At 46.0% G+C, this 15,461-nt stretch overlaps 1 protein-coding gene across 5 annotated transcripts in view; it reads left to right on the top strand.

The window, feature by feature from the left end:
* The window catches only part of Klp31E (kinesin-like protein 31E), a 107,316-nt gene that overhangs the window by 13,861 nt on the left and 77,994 nt on the right, over positions 1 to 15,461 (top strand). The window contains exon 1 of one of the 5 annotated variants that reach the window (XM_075671789.1): positions 3,311 to 3,393. The exons of 3 other annotated variants lie outside the window; for them this stretch is intronic. The gene's annotated coding sequence lies outside the window, so the exon portion shown is untranslated. One more of the 5 variants, XM_075671787.1, reaches the window with a different exon arrangement.

A 15,461-nucleotide genomic window follows, 5' to 3' on the forward strand; every position in this document is an offset into this window, starting at 1 on the left:
TGTGTCGGTAAACGAAATTGCGGCACAACGCCACGCCGGTTACCGCAGACCGCCGCGATTGTCAGGTGCGGGTATATTTTGTCGGGCGAACGCGATAGTGTTTCCTTTGGGCAGGTATTAATGCGCAGAGCCGTTTGTGGCCTGTGTAAACACAGCGGCACGATAACACCGCACCGTCGCGGTGTTCGAGTGTGTGTGTGCGCGCGCGCGTGACCTCTCAGAATTGCGCGTGCACTTGACCGGGGGAGGAGGAGATAGGCAGTCATCGTTTTCAAGTAACCTGTCTATTGCCAGCACGGTTTCGAGCGTGTTTCGTAAGTTACCGTGAATAAATTCTAGAGCTTTACGTGCCAAAACCGCGATTTTCATTGAGTGGCACGCGGTAGTGAGGGACTCCGGATTAATTTTGACCACCAGGGGATTGTCACCATCGTTGTGAAGCAGCACGAGGGGCAGTCAAATGAAAACCCTCAATTCGTTGTACATTTCAAATTTTCATGCCACTGACGTGTAAGTTGGCAAACTTGTTGCCGGTACATAGTCCATAACATCGTCACCGTCTCGTTGCAAAGATAGCCGCCCCAATTAAGAAATTAATTAAAGGGTGAAAGTTTAAGTGCGCCAATACACGTTTACCAGCGCAACAGGCGTATGGCGTCGAAAATTCCCAAGTGGCGTGACTTCTCTCCCTTCACTCGGGTCAGGCACATCGAGTTGCGACGCCAGAGCGTAATGCCCGTCCTCCTATCACTACCCTTGTAACAGTTGCCATTCACAACCTACGCATTAGGTGTCCACCACTTTCCGTATTCACAAGATGTCGTACCGAGTGGCTGCCAAATGTTTTTTTTTTTTTTCCCCGCTCAGCGAGATACTGGCGAAAACAAGTTCGGTCAGATAAAGATCAACCGATCGGTGCACGATTGCGCAGCCAAAAATATTTTCTTCCCCACGGGACGCCGCCCCACGCTGCGGGAGCCGCCGGGGACCTTCTCAATCGGCGTCGCCGCCGCTGGAAGGCGACTCTCAAAATTCCGTAGTTGGAAGACCAGCTCTGGGCCGTCCGGCAAGCCGGAGATGCCGCCCGAGTCCAAGGACTTGGAGCCGCCGCTTGAGGCCTCTATAACAAACTACCGGACCGTTCTTTTTAATAAAGTTTCCTCTTCTTCCTCTTCTCCACGGGAATTCAGATGCTGCGCATACGTTGGAAAATTGTATTGATTGTGGGGAAAATTACGTGTAAAATCATGCTAAAGTGTTTCTCATTCGCTCAATATAAAAATAACCGTTTTCGTTCGACTGGCCATTGTATAAAAGGGACACTAATGGCCATGACAGGTCAGCATGCTAAGGTAAACCTGCGTAGTTGCAGACATGTGCTCGAAAGCCTTTTGTTATCTAGATACCCTATATCTGTATTCTATGAGAACTTGTACTGTTTATAGATACTGGTGTAATCGTGAGAAATCCTATTGGAAACAGCAGTGCTTTCTAGATTTGTCGCATTCATCACTTTCGTGTGTTACCGTTGCTTATCTGCAACGAGCTACGTCATTAGCTATTATCAGTGGTTCCGCCACATGTAATGTCCCTACCGGGCCTTTCTGGCTTAACCGACCAAAAGCACGCACTCACGTTTCTTCCTAACCCCCCCCCCCCCCCCGGCCTCTCTCTCTCTCTACACCTCGTAGTTTTGTAATTCGTGGCGTCAACACAGCGGTGACCTGCACGCACAAACGTGACGCGGAACGTGACATTTGTGTGTGCACGATGGCAGCTCGACGCAGGCGGCGCCCCACACCGCTGTCGCGACCCATCCGTCATCGCCAGACGAAGGGGAGGGGGGGGGGGGGGGAGTAGGCCAAGCGTGTCTGTCTGTAGTTACGCTACTGAGGCGGGACCACGGCTGCTTGTTAATGCCGCGGCGTGATCTAGACAGTGGTTGTCCGTCCCAGCTTGAATCGATGTAATATATATAAGCTATAGTCGTCAGCGTGCGTTTCGTTGTCTCTCTAATTGGTCACGTGGTGCCAGTTATTTACATTATTTCGTTGATTTAACGCTCGCTTTGCTAATCTGAGTTTATTTATTGCCATAGCTGTACGGGAAGCGTCGGGAAAAAGACAATGCGTGGCTTGTCGCTAGCACTTCGGTGGTTCTGAACTGTGTTGTAGCTTGGCGATTACCTCAATAATGATATAGCTGACTTGATTGGCTTAGTTGCAGTTTTTGGCTCACTGGAAAGCGCTACTTACGACTGGCACGTGTAGCTGACTCCATTCGCGCACATATAGGACGGTCTGGTGTACGTTTTCACTTGTTTTCTCATCTCCGTTACGTTTCCGTGAATCTGTCAAGCAGCCTGTTCTTATGCTGTTCTATGTGCATGGCTTGTCTCTCGTCGTGTCAACGGGCTGTCGCTCACAGGCAGTCCGATTTTGTTCCGATCCCTCGTAGTTATTGCCACAGGACTTGCACATGCCGTAAGTACACATGTAGTTCAAAAAGGTATGCATATGCCGCTCTCGGAAGCAAGACCAAACTTTGTTGACAGGGAGAAATAGTCGAGCAGTATACATGCTCTTGAGAGTGTAAAGCTGGCACTATAGTTAGTTTTGGTTTGAACAAAATTTGGTATCCACAAATATGTGGCGTTAAAATCGGCAGCCCCGTGTATTGCCGCGGTTCTGGAATAATGTGGTAAGCCACATTGTTAGGGCTCTGTGGAGTTTGAGAAGGCAGTTTTCAGTATTGCATGCAATATATATACCGTGCCCTGCGGCATATTCAGCAATTTAGTCGAAGGCTCTATTTGCTCTCCGAAACTCGCCTTTGCGTGAGCGTATAGGTGCCGAGAGCGTATCGGATGCCAACCCGGAACCAGATTGGCTCGTTAAACAGCAAATTTCGTTATGGGATTGCGATGATTCAAAGAGCCTGTTCATTTGCGCTCGTCAGAGTTAATGTAACGTACACTAGATCCGTTCTACTGTTAAAGCGCTCGATGTGCGGATCGCGGCAACAGCTGTTCTCCGTGTGCCGTGGTATACTTGTGTCGGTGTTTTGCCCTTTATGCAGCTAATGACCTTTTTCCTTTCTTTTTTTTTTCCGTAGCGCCGTTGATGAATTACTGTTAGTGCGTTGCTGTTGACGCAGGCACAGCGTCGTCAAATGCGCGTTAAGCGCTTCTGTCTTGCGTGCTGAAATCGCGGCGGCTTCTTTGGGCTTCGCCGAAGCGCAAAGGTTTAACGAGCTGTATAGTTACGAGCACAGCAGCAGCCATTTGATAGCACCGACTGCGCAGTGAACAATAGCCGTTGTTCCGTCGTGGTGCTTGCGTCCGGGAACGCTGCCTGCAGCACGAGCTGTCTCGTGGTGGAGACTGCGCACCGGGTAAAGAAATGTGCACACTTCGTAAAGGCCTCTTCTTCTTTGACCGTATTTGCATCAGTGCACTTGGAGTTGGAATTAAGTTACGTTATGTTAATTAAGTTGTATAAAATAGATAACGGCGAACATTAACGGTAAGTAGGAATGATTGCTTTCCTAAGCAATGTAATCAAGTTTTATTAACGAGAACCGCACAGGACGGGAGGCTTCGCCAGCGGGGCATGTACCAAATTTAATACAGGCCGAACACGTCGAGTACCAGGTACGCAAGCAAAATCGGGGAGACGTCATGATAAAGAAAATAGCGCGAAGGACGAGCCCAAGGAAAGTAAAACAAGACAGTGCGCAGTATTGTAGCGTTTGCGTCATTGTGCTCGTCTGTTGGCGCTGTTCACTATACGCCAACTCGCCCAGCTGTCCCTAATTTCGCGGGAGGATGCATTTCACGTCCCCCGTGCCTTCGAGGTTTGACAGCCCCTTTCGCCTGAGGTGAGCGTTGGCCTGGTAAGTGCATGGCGGGGTACTCGTGTTCACACTAGTGAGTGGCGGGTGACAAACCCACGACTTCCCGCAGCCGGGGCGGCCGCCACGTCGCAGGGGGAGATGCAGGACAAGGGGAATACAAGTGACATGCGAGACTTTCGTGGAGGGAGTGCGCCTTCTTTCCACAGCTGACTTAACAGAGCGGCCGATCACTGATATTACAGTCGAGCAGAGAAGATTCAAAAGTGCACGTTGGTCTGTCGGTAGACCCTTGCTATACGTCGTCCACAGACGCATACCATACGTCTACCGTTGGCGCAACAGGTACTGCTGAAGTTTACACGTGCCTATTTTCATCTCGGCCATGCATATAGTGACGCTTGATTTGCGCATTACATTTTGGGGTGCGGCCGATGGCGGCGGGGCTCTCTGCAAAGCATGCATCGGCATCAATGGCAGCGCCACCGGCGATTGCCCGTTGCCTGTTCCTCGAGTTCTATTTCTGCTGACCAACAACTGGTCGGCCGGCTGGCTTTGTGTCCAGCTCCGTAAAGGCGCGTCGTGTACGGCGGCGGCAGGTGCGCGTGCACGCCTGGCGCGCAGTATGGGCACGCAGCTGAGGACGCCGGAAGCTGCGCGTCTCTGATGACGCGCGGGTCCCCAGCGGAGAGGTAGACAGGGGGGTTATTCGGAGCCGCGTTCCGGTCGGCTACACTGCTTGAAGACGGGGGTTGGCCTCCGCTAAAGCAAAGCACGCTCTTTGTCACTCCTTTGCCCGTCTTGGCTCGGATGACGGGGTCGTCGCCCCTTTCAGCAGGCCTTCGGGTGTACGCGTACTTTGTCATTTGTGCGATAACCCTTGGACCGGTATTGTCTCGAGAGCTGGTGCCATACCAGCAGGAACGTGCAGGTATAACACGCTGTAACGCGTTATAACAAGTATAACACGCTATAGTGAACAAATGAAGCCCGAGTAGAAAGTTAAAATGAGGTAAAGGGACAATATTGGCGTGCTTGGTTAGAAATACCAAGTGTGACACGCAATTCCATGTAACGGGTGAACTAATCTCACTGTTAAACAACGAAATTCACGCCCTCCACGCCCACAGAAATATCCAGTGCCATCCGGCAGTGACTGGCAACACCATGCCCTTACAAAAATTTTTATAGAAAGTCCATAGACAGTCTATAGACATTTGTCTATGAAGTCTATAGACTGTCTATAGACATTTCTTTAGACTAGTCTATAGACAGTCTATAGATTTATGGCCATACACTTTTTATAGACTAGTCTATAAAAAGTCTGAGTCTATAGACTGTCTATAGACATTTCTTTAGACTAGTCTATAGACAGTCTATAGACTTATGGCCATACACTTTTTATAGACTAGTCTATAAAAAGTCTGAGTCTATAGACTGTCTATACACAGTCTATAGACAGTCTATAGACTTATGGCCATACTTTTTATAGACTAGTCTATAAAAAGTCTGAGTCTATAGATTGTCTATAGACTGTCTATAGACTTATGGCCATACACTTTTTATAGACTAGTCTATAAGAAGTCTGAGTCTATAGACTGTCTATAGACGGTCTATAGACTTATGGCCATACACTTTTTATAGACTAGTCTATAAAAAGTCTGAGTCTATAGACTGTCTATACACTGCCTATAGACAGTCTAGAGACTTATGGCCATACACTTTTTATAGACTAGTCTATAAGTCTGAGTCTATAGACTGTCTATTGACTGTCTATGGACAAGTGTATAGGCTTACAGTTCTACTTTTGCAGACTGAAGTCTATAGAATGTCTACAGATGAGATTTGTCCGTAGACATTTTATACACTTCAGTCTACAAAAGTAGAACTATATATACAGTTCTACTTTTGTAGACTGAAGTCTATGGAATGTCTATATACAAATGTATATAGATAGTCTATAGACATTCTATAGACTTCAGTCTACAAAAACAGAACTTTATAGTCCGATACACTTTTTTTCTATGACATTCTACAGACATTTGTTAACAAATATGAATTTTTTTTTAATCTATAGGCACTCTATATACACAGACATCTTATAGACAAGTCTACAAAGAGTGTATAAGGCCATAACTCCATAGCGGCTACCTACAAGTTAGTTTACATTTTTGTTCACATGCGGTAGCAAAAAGTTTTGAATGTATTTATGCATGTGCACCTGTTCCTTTTCATCTGCACTTATGCATTACCGTTAGTAGATTAATAATGCTTCTGAACCAGCTGTACTTTCATATATGTTGCACAAACAGAAAGAATTTATATAGTGCTGAATCATGCAGTGCGAAAAATAAAACAAATGCGCCAGCAATGCATTCACCGTTTTTATTGCTCGATATAATAGATGAATTCCTTAAATTCATGTCGTATGCTATTATGGAAACAGATTAAATATTTACACTACTCCTTGGCAAGCATGGTCGCCAGGCTGGCCTTGACCTTTGTGTCATTAGTCCCAAAGGTGCTGCAGGTGTATGCTGCAAATAAGTAGATGCAGCAATATGAGGCAAAAATAACAAGTGTATATTCTTTGTGTGTTCATTAAGCAGCTTAATATATTTGCTCAAACCATCGAAGTCAATACTTAATGCGGTTTAACTATGACTAATGGCTGCTTGTCAATACAAATCAGCACCTTTATAGAATGTTTTATTGCATGGTATGGTGAACAATTTGCATGGTATGGTGAACAAGACTACATGGGAATATTAATCAGTACCATTATGATGTTTCGTTATACTACAGTATGATAAGCAGTTAGACAACCGTAATGGTCGCCGGTGCCAGCAACGGTACGTTTCGTTTTAGGACAGGTTCATGTGACACACAGTGTACTTATAAAAATAAAAGAAATGCGAGAATCCCAAGCGATTCCTATAATAATACTTGTTGAAACAAAGATACCCGGCTGGACTGTGCACATTTTTCAGGTGTTAATACAATATGCCCGTGCCGAACGAACATGCTCAGCATACTGACTGCAGTTTTGAACAATCACGTTAAGATTTGCAATTTACTTCCGCTTAGAACAGTCTGCAATGTCTCTTTTCTCATACTTCGAGATGAATACATTTGCCACACTTTCAGTAGAATGCACATGAATGGGGGCGTACTGATCAGGTTACTTATCAACTAAAACATGTTACGATCTCTTAGGTGTGTTGATAAGGGTAGAACAAATGCAATGCCCACTGAATTATTTGAATAATCTGTGCGTTATCTACTTAGAAAAGACCACCAAATTGATAATCTGGCTCTTTTTTTCTTTTGTACAGCGCATATTGTATGCAGTCTGTCCAAGACGACGGCGCTACAGGCAACAGTAATGAAAACCGGAACACTTATTACGCACGACAATGGCTTCATACCATGCACGATTAGCACAATGCGAATCTGCGCCAGCAGCTGCCTTGTGATTAAGAGCACGTAAACTACAGAACGCCGAAGCATCGGAAGCCGCTTAACGCTTTTCATATAGCTCGAAAGATAACTTCTGCTGTTAAATTGTTTAAAAAGACAAAAAACAAATCTTCCAACTACCGTCAAACGCAATGCCTTCAGTTTGAAACGTGTAAAGGTGTTCCCGGAGCGACTAATTTATTGTTCTCTAATTTTTTCGGCTAAGTTGCGGAGCTGCAAGTGACTAAGCTTATCGCATGCAGGTTTCATGCTCCAAAAGCGTTTGTGGTTGCATATAAATAGATTGGGTGAATCTAGAGATTTCTACTAGATATTTCTTCAAGTCTCGTGTTTTGCTTGCTGTAACTTCCCAAAATTATTTAGATTGGTTGCCAGGAACCTTAAAAATACTGCTACTTTGAAACTATGCGAGAACGGCAGCGCACACACTGCTGATGCATGCCCCGCAAACAGGGCCTTTCATCCTAGTACGCTAGCAGTTATTCAACTATGCCTGTCTGTTTGAAAATTCTTGATGCTAACACAATTTCGAGATATATGCGTAAAGCGTGTCACGAGAATTTCGCTACACATACGGTGCAGCATTCATCGCGGCCGGATCTAGCGCCACTAAATGAGATCTACCACACTGGCTGCCCAACACACACAATCCGCTTAGTGGTAGCTCAGTATCAAGTTAAAACATGGTGTACTTCCTTTTTTACGCACCTAAGCTATAATGATAAAATCAACACGCACGAGCGATCGCTCGCCGTAATACATTCCGTATAGTAGAAGCGAGAACAGGAGCGCGTTATCAAACCATGTCAACGACAAACCGACACTATACCCGAGTCGCCTGCGCTACGTGCAGCCGGTTCGCGCTACGAAATGCGCTCACATAATCATGAGGTATTGACGCAAAACGTCTTTGATAAAGCTTACCATTCAATGTAGTTGACTTGTGATGCCACAAAGAAGACACGCATACACAGACACCAACGTTCAGGGAGACACCGCACACCGGCACAACCGTTTACGGGCCTGGCGCGCTCGTTGAGACGGCGCACCGCCGCGCATGCGCAAGAACTCCGAGCATGCGCAGGAGCTCCGCGCGGAGGGCGTGCGCTCTCGGAGGAGTGTGAGCGCCTTTTCCTCCTTCATTTTTTTCTTTGTCTCTTTCTCTCTCTCTCTGATGCGCCATGCGCGCCGGAACGGGTGGCTTTTCTTTTCCGTTATGCATTTTTTTCGTGGACGAAGGATATGCGCTGGCAGGTTGTAAGACAAACGCTGTGGGCTATCGTATCAGACTGGAACGCTAACATGAATGCGCTGTTTGTAAAAGCCGTTACGGTGCCCTTCAGACGTTTTTAACGCATTATTGCCAGCGTCGATGAGTAATACAGCGTATTTGTAGCATATCTTCCAGCGTACCGCTAAATGTGATGCCCGCACGTATGTTAGTGCTAATTTTCTGTTCCGATGATAGGTCAAAGCAATCAGTACAGCATTGAGGTACTCATATGCGTGGCTGCGCAGGCATACCGCCGGCGAAATACTGGGTGGGCTCAGAGAATTTGGCACCTATTTTAAGTGAATGAGAAACGTTGATGAGTTTATAGTGCAGGATATTAGGCAACAAAAGTCGCCCGATGTTAGTGACGCAGCCGAGATATGAAGACAATGTGAAAAGTATCCGAGAATCGGACGACACACAACGCGAACATTACATGCGCGACATCGGTTCATGGCACATTCACAAAGTCCGCGTTGTCAGCTACAAACATTACGAGTGTCTTTGCTGTTAGCTTGATGCCTGTTTCGAATCCACTTGTATCTGAAGCTGGCGTTCATAACATATATTTTAACAATTGGATTGGCGTTTTGCTTCCGTTATTCTACTGCCGCAAAAGTGATGCGACAACTGTGAAGACTGTCTTGGGATTGCCGAGAGTGACTACGTAGATCATATGTGGTCAACAAATGCGGAGGTATACACTATGTGTATACTAATGTCTACAAATAGGCTCTATAGCAATCTCAGCAGTATACAACTTTAGTGGCTTATATCAAATGCAGCTATGTATTATCCACCGGTACCTGCGCTTGGTTACAGCGTACACGGGTTGGGCCCAGGTTAACGATGTTTGTCTATTGTTAATCTATAGACATGCAAGACCACGACAACTCAGAGGTGGTGAATTCACCACCTGGTCTGCGGGCTTTCGCCACTTATTCACCCCCTTTGCCACATCTTCACCATCTGACCTTCACCACCTGGTCTTCGCGAAGTGTACGTCCTGGAAGCAGCCAGGTTTAGGGCCTTCGGGTGCCTGGAAGACCTTGGTGACTCGGACGGTGCCTGCTCCGCCGCGATCCTCGTTCGGTGCAGCTGCACCGAACGCAGACTAGCAGTCTGCACGGTTTGCCCGCCGCGCCAGGGTTGCGGTGCCGTCGTGCATAAACCAGTGCCATATCATCGCGTTCGCAGAGGGCGGGGGGTATGGGAACTCGGAATTACATATTATCGACTTTCTTCTATAGACATTCAATACACCAGGAGTAGAGAAAGAAATAGAAACCTTGTCGACTATTGTCCATAATATAGAGAGTCAACAGACAAAGTATGGACAAAAATAAATAGAAACTGTATCGGCTTTCGTCTACAGGTAGCCCATATAGAGGGGAAGTAGACAAAGAAGAAACAAACTCCCTATCGAATTTTTTCTATAGACCGTCTATAGACTGCGAGTAGACAAAAAGAAATAGAAATCTTATCGACTTTCGTCTACAGAAAGTCTATATACAAAGTATATGGACAAAAATAAATAGACACTGTATCGACGTTCGTCTAAAAGTAGTCTATAGAGGGGAAATAGACAAAAAGAAACAAACACCTTGTCGACTTTTTCTATAGACCGTCTATAGACAGCGAGTAGACAAAAAGAAATAGAAACCTTATCGACTTTCGTCTATAGAATGTCTATAGACAAAGTATGGACAAAAATAGATAGAGACTGTATCCACTTTCGTCTATAGGTAGTCCATAAAGGGGAAGTAGGCAAAAAAGACACAAACACCTTATCGACTTTTTTCTATAGACCGTCTATAGACTGAGAGTAGACAAAAAGAAATAGAAACCCTATCGACTTTCGTCTATAGAAAGTCTATAGACAAAGTATGGACAAAAATAGATAGAGACTGTATCCACTTTCGTCTGTAGGTATTCTATAGAGGGGAAGCAGATAAAAAGGAAACAAACACCTTATCGACTTTTTTCTATAGACCGTCTATAGACTGCGAATAGACAAAAATAAATAGAAACCCTATCGACTTTCGTCTATAGAAAGTCTATAGACAAAGTATGGACAAAGATAGATAGAGACTGTGTCTACTTTCGTCTGTAGGTATTCTATAGAGGGGAAGCAGACAAAAAAGAAACAAACACCTTATCGACTTTTTTCTATAGACCGTCTATAGACTGCGAGTAGACAAAAAGAAATAGAAACCCTATCGACTTTCGTCTATAGAAAGTCTATAGACAAAGTATGGACAAACATAGATAGAGACTGTATCCACTTTCGTCTGTAGGTATTCTATAGAGGGGAAGCAGATAAAAAGGAAACAAACACCTTATCGACTTTTTTCTATAGACCGTCTATAGACTGCGAATAGACAAAAAGAAATAGAAACCCTATCGACTTTCGTCTATAGAAAGTCTAAAGACAAAGTATGGACAAAAATAGATAGAGACTGTGTCGACTTTCGTCTGTAGGCATTCTATAGAGGGGAAGCAGACAAAAAGGAAACAAACACCTTATCGACTTTTTTCTATAGACCGTCTATAGACTGCGAATAGACAAAAAGAAATAGAAACCCTATCGACTTTCGTCTATAGAAAGTCTAAAGACAAAGTATGGACAAAAATAGATAGAGACTGTGTCGACTTTCGTCTGTAGGCATTCTATAGAGGGGAAGCAGACAAAAAGGAAACAAACACCTTATCGACTTTTTTCTATAGACCGTCTATAGACTGCGAATAGACAAAAAGAAATAGAAACTTTATCGACTTTCGTCTATAGACAGTCTATAGACTTTATATCAACAAAAGTCCAAATCTATAGAAAGGAAAGGTCGTCTATGAAAAGTCTATAGACTTTCTATAGACAGTCTAAAGTCATTTTTGTAAGGGTGTTTACCGGGTGGTAAACATGAATGCGTATATACTCACGCATGATGCAACATTATGAATATTGCAGATGGAGTATTAATAGTGCATCTGCATAGCGTTTGTACAGAACGACGTGAGCGGTCTAAGGCATTTCCTGAGCACCGAAGCACGCGTTCACCTCTCTCCCGCGTGTCTGGTCTTTTTTCTCACTACTCCGCGATCAACGACCTCCAGTATCGATCTGGGCAGGCTTTGTACGAGCTGTGCAGAGTGCGAGCGTTTTGAATCTTGCCTTCCACCTCATCTTTCGGATCTTACTTTGACCGTCCTGTTTCACTTAACGAGGCACAAGCACGCTTGCCTTCATTGCCTTGTATTCTTCCTTGAGTGTCCTATAGCACGAGTGTCATTTTGGGCCAGAGAAGTATCGGTGAAGCGGCCCCTGCAAATACATGTCGCCCGTGGCTGTTACCATGTTTCCTGTGTATAATTCCACCGTATATAGTCGGGAACAGTGTCGGACGCCTGGAAGGCCAGGTCGCATGCACAGGCACGCTAAAAGCATTGGCGTAAACGGCGGAGTTGAGTCGCGCTGCCGTAGCTAATTTGGTGCAGCATTGCGCACGATTAAAAATAAACAAAATAACAGGTTCTCCCCCAACCGACCCACGTCAACTGGGTCCACCTTATACATTAAACGTAACTTGCCCCCCTGTACGTGCACACTAAACGTTTCATACCTCTCTCGCCATCTACCACCTGCAGCTACCTTTCTGTCCAGTTATCTACTGACAGACGGCCCGCTATCGCACTGTCCGGTATGAGATCACTGTCTTTTTTTTCTTTTTTTCCCGTTCTCATTACTGTTCATTGCCTTTAGTTATTCGCTCCTACCCCCACACATACCCTTTCCAACATATTTCTCGATTTCAACCTCCAAATGTTGTTCGTTGCTGTTTCAGTTACATTTTAGGATCTCTCAACTCTTGTCTTCAGCCACGCTGCAGACCTTGTGGAAGTAATCGGTTGACTTTCAGCTCAAGCGTACGTAAATCCAAAGTTCGATCAATCAATTAAAATGATCCTATTAATCTGGTTAAAAATTTTCACCGGTGCCCGCCTTTTCATTCCTTCGCGCATTTGTGGCGCGTTGCTGGCTTTTCACGCGAAGACGGGTGCATATTACGCGGAAATTTGTTGTGCCGGTGAATGCAAAGCCGGCAGACCCACGCTATATTCATAGTGCGCTAAGCTTTCACCAACCTAATGTGCAATTTGACCAACCTATTGTTCCTAATGTGCAACTGCAGCGCGGTGTATATAGCATGCTTTAAATAAATAGTGGAGGCGCTATTGGGACATCGCGATGCACTGAGCACACAGTGCTCAATTATGCATGGTGCTTGGCGGACGGTCCGGGGCATTTTTATTCCCTTTTATTTTTTTGAGAAAGAGCGTTGCATGAGGGAAATGCCCAAGGACGCCCAGCGACCACCGGCGTCGAGTCTGCGGGCCGTAAAACGTTCTCACATCTTGATTGCGCTCGTCATCGCCAGGAATTAATTCCCCTCACCCCCCCCCCCTCCCTTTTCGACGTTGGTCCACGTTGGGCCCGTGCAGCGGAAGACCAGGGGCTTGCATAGTCGCTTCTCGTATATGGCTGAGTAGGCGTATATTTGCCGAAGGCTACATGACTGCTGCACGGCTGCCTTCGGCAGCGGCAGCACGTCTCTCGTCTAGTACCGTGCAGCATTACGGAAACGTTGCCTGGCGCCAGCGAATGCGCGAAGCTGCGCCTCGCAGGAGGTGTTTGATTGGACGATGCATAGGCCGCCCCGTTCCGTTGAAACACGTAGCGCGGTCACACGAGACCGTAGTGAGAACGATATTGTTCGTCGTTTTGCTGTCTACGCCCGCTTTAGTACGTCCATGTGTACCGGAACAGTCTCGCGTTACATTGATGTCTAAATATAGGCTAGCCAATTCCTGCACGCAACAGAACGCCTAAGCTATCGCTGCGTTTTGTCTGAGTCTCGGGTGTCGCAGTAATACGGTATGTCGAAGCGCATATGCCCCCGTCTAGAACTCTGTATTCCCTCTAGTGTATTATGGCTGGCGTACTTGCTTCCCTCTCGAAGCGGCGAATTGCGGTGTCCCTAAGAAAAAAAAAGTTCCGCCTCCATTCCAAACTGTGAAAGTGGATGCGCAGTGAAGGTGTTGCCGACGTGAAACAAGCACAACCGACGGTAGACAAGTATCACGACCCAACCCCAAATGACCTTAAACGACGTTAGCACGTGTGCGGATGCGCAGCATACATCCTAATTTTCCTAGGCCCTCCGCTAAGCACAAGTGCCTCATTGAAGTAAGTGAATGTTTAAAAGTAAATTGTGACTTACACACCAGATGCAGACAGGAGAGTTTAGGATTGTAATACGATTATGCAAGGAAATGTAATTTTACGCGGAAACTGAAAGACAGCCCGTTTCCAGCTGCTGTTTGATGTGTCTGAGTGACCTCCGCTAGGTGGCGGTACTGTATTTTGGTCAGTGTTTGCCTTAATGCCGATGACGGCCGCAGCACAGGCTGTGCGACAAATCCAGTGTACACACGTTCGTCACGCGCGCGCGCAGGTTGGCGCCAATATCCAAGTGCCGCATACATCCTCATTGGTGTAGGGCCTCCGCCTATCGCAGCTTCGTTATTTCATTAATTGAATTTCTCGGAAGTAAAGTGCTTCAGACACAAGCTGCAGATATGATAGAATCTGATTGCAATTCGATTTTACAAGAAAACATAGTTCTATTATGCGGAAACTCAAAAAATAAATACAAAGCCCTTTTCTAGGGTGAGCACGACACGAAAAATTCCGACCAACTAGAGGCTAAAGCTTCGCTGTTAAAAAAAAAAAAAAAAACTTCCTTGCACGGTTTCATACAAAGCATTTAGGAGGCGTGTTGCGGGATTAGAAAGTTACTTGACGCTGGCTCGGTAACGTCCGTGTGTTGCACGGTTTTCCAGGCGCAAAGCATCGGAGCGCGTCTGCGGAGGCCACACATGCGTGCAGAAGTGCCCCCGGATGTCCTTCGTTCACTCGTGGGTCCTTTCTGGGCGTCGCTTTTTTTTTTATGTCCCCGTTTTATTTTTCCTCTTTCCGGTCTGTCGCCGCGGGGACCGCCTTTTGTTCTTTCATGCCGCACCAGAAATAAGTGCTAACCGCTCTCGGGAGGTCCCCGTTATCTGGCGAATCTGTGGCTTCGCTGCCCGCGTCGCCGTTCAGTGCCGCGTTTATTGACGCGTGTTGAGGGGTCCCAATCTAGGGGCACGCGCGCGCACATTATATATATATATATATATATATATATATATATATATATATATATATATATATATATATATATATATATATATATATATATATTACAGTACTGCTTTCGCTGTACTGTTTCGATTCGACCCTAGTACGCGGGAATGTAGGCGCGCTCCGTGCTCCGTAACTGGTATTTGTAATTTGCATGGTACCATTAACCGGTATGGTGGCGTGCACTCGTGAATTCCCGCATATACTGCCAGCTGCTCGCTCAAGTGCGTACTCGCACGCCTAATCAAACTGCAAATGCTGCTCAAGTGTACCTGAGAACTGCTGAAAGTCGAGCAAGTTGGTATCCGGATTGGTGGTATGGGGAACCAGCGCTGGATAGGCGGCGCGTCGAAAAGAGTGCGTTGCACGCCGCCCTGGCGACGAAACGCGGCATATTCCAGCCGCTCGACCAGACGACACGTCCGCGGCTGTTTCATAGTTCGCACATATGGTTCGCATGTTTCCGTTTTCGCGCCGCTTCAAGTGGACAGTTTTCGTAAAGAAGCTACCGCCATCAAGTGAAGAAATGACGAAAGAAGCTTTTTAAGCTTTATGTTTTTCACTGTGTCGCCGCGAGCACGTGCGTTTATTTAACGGTTGCGCCGTGTGCCATACCCA

Source organism: Dermacentor variabilis, chromosome 10, assembly GCF_050947875.1.
Source record: "Dermacentor variabilis isolate Ectoservices chromosome 10, ASM5094787v1, whole genome shotgun sequence".
Classification (NCBI taxonomy): domain Eukaryota; kingdom Metazoa; phylum Arthropoda; class Arachnida; order Ixodida; family Ixodidae; genus Dermacentor; species Dermacentor variabilis.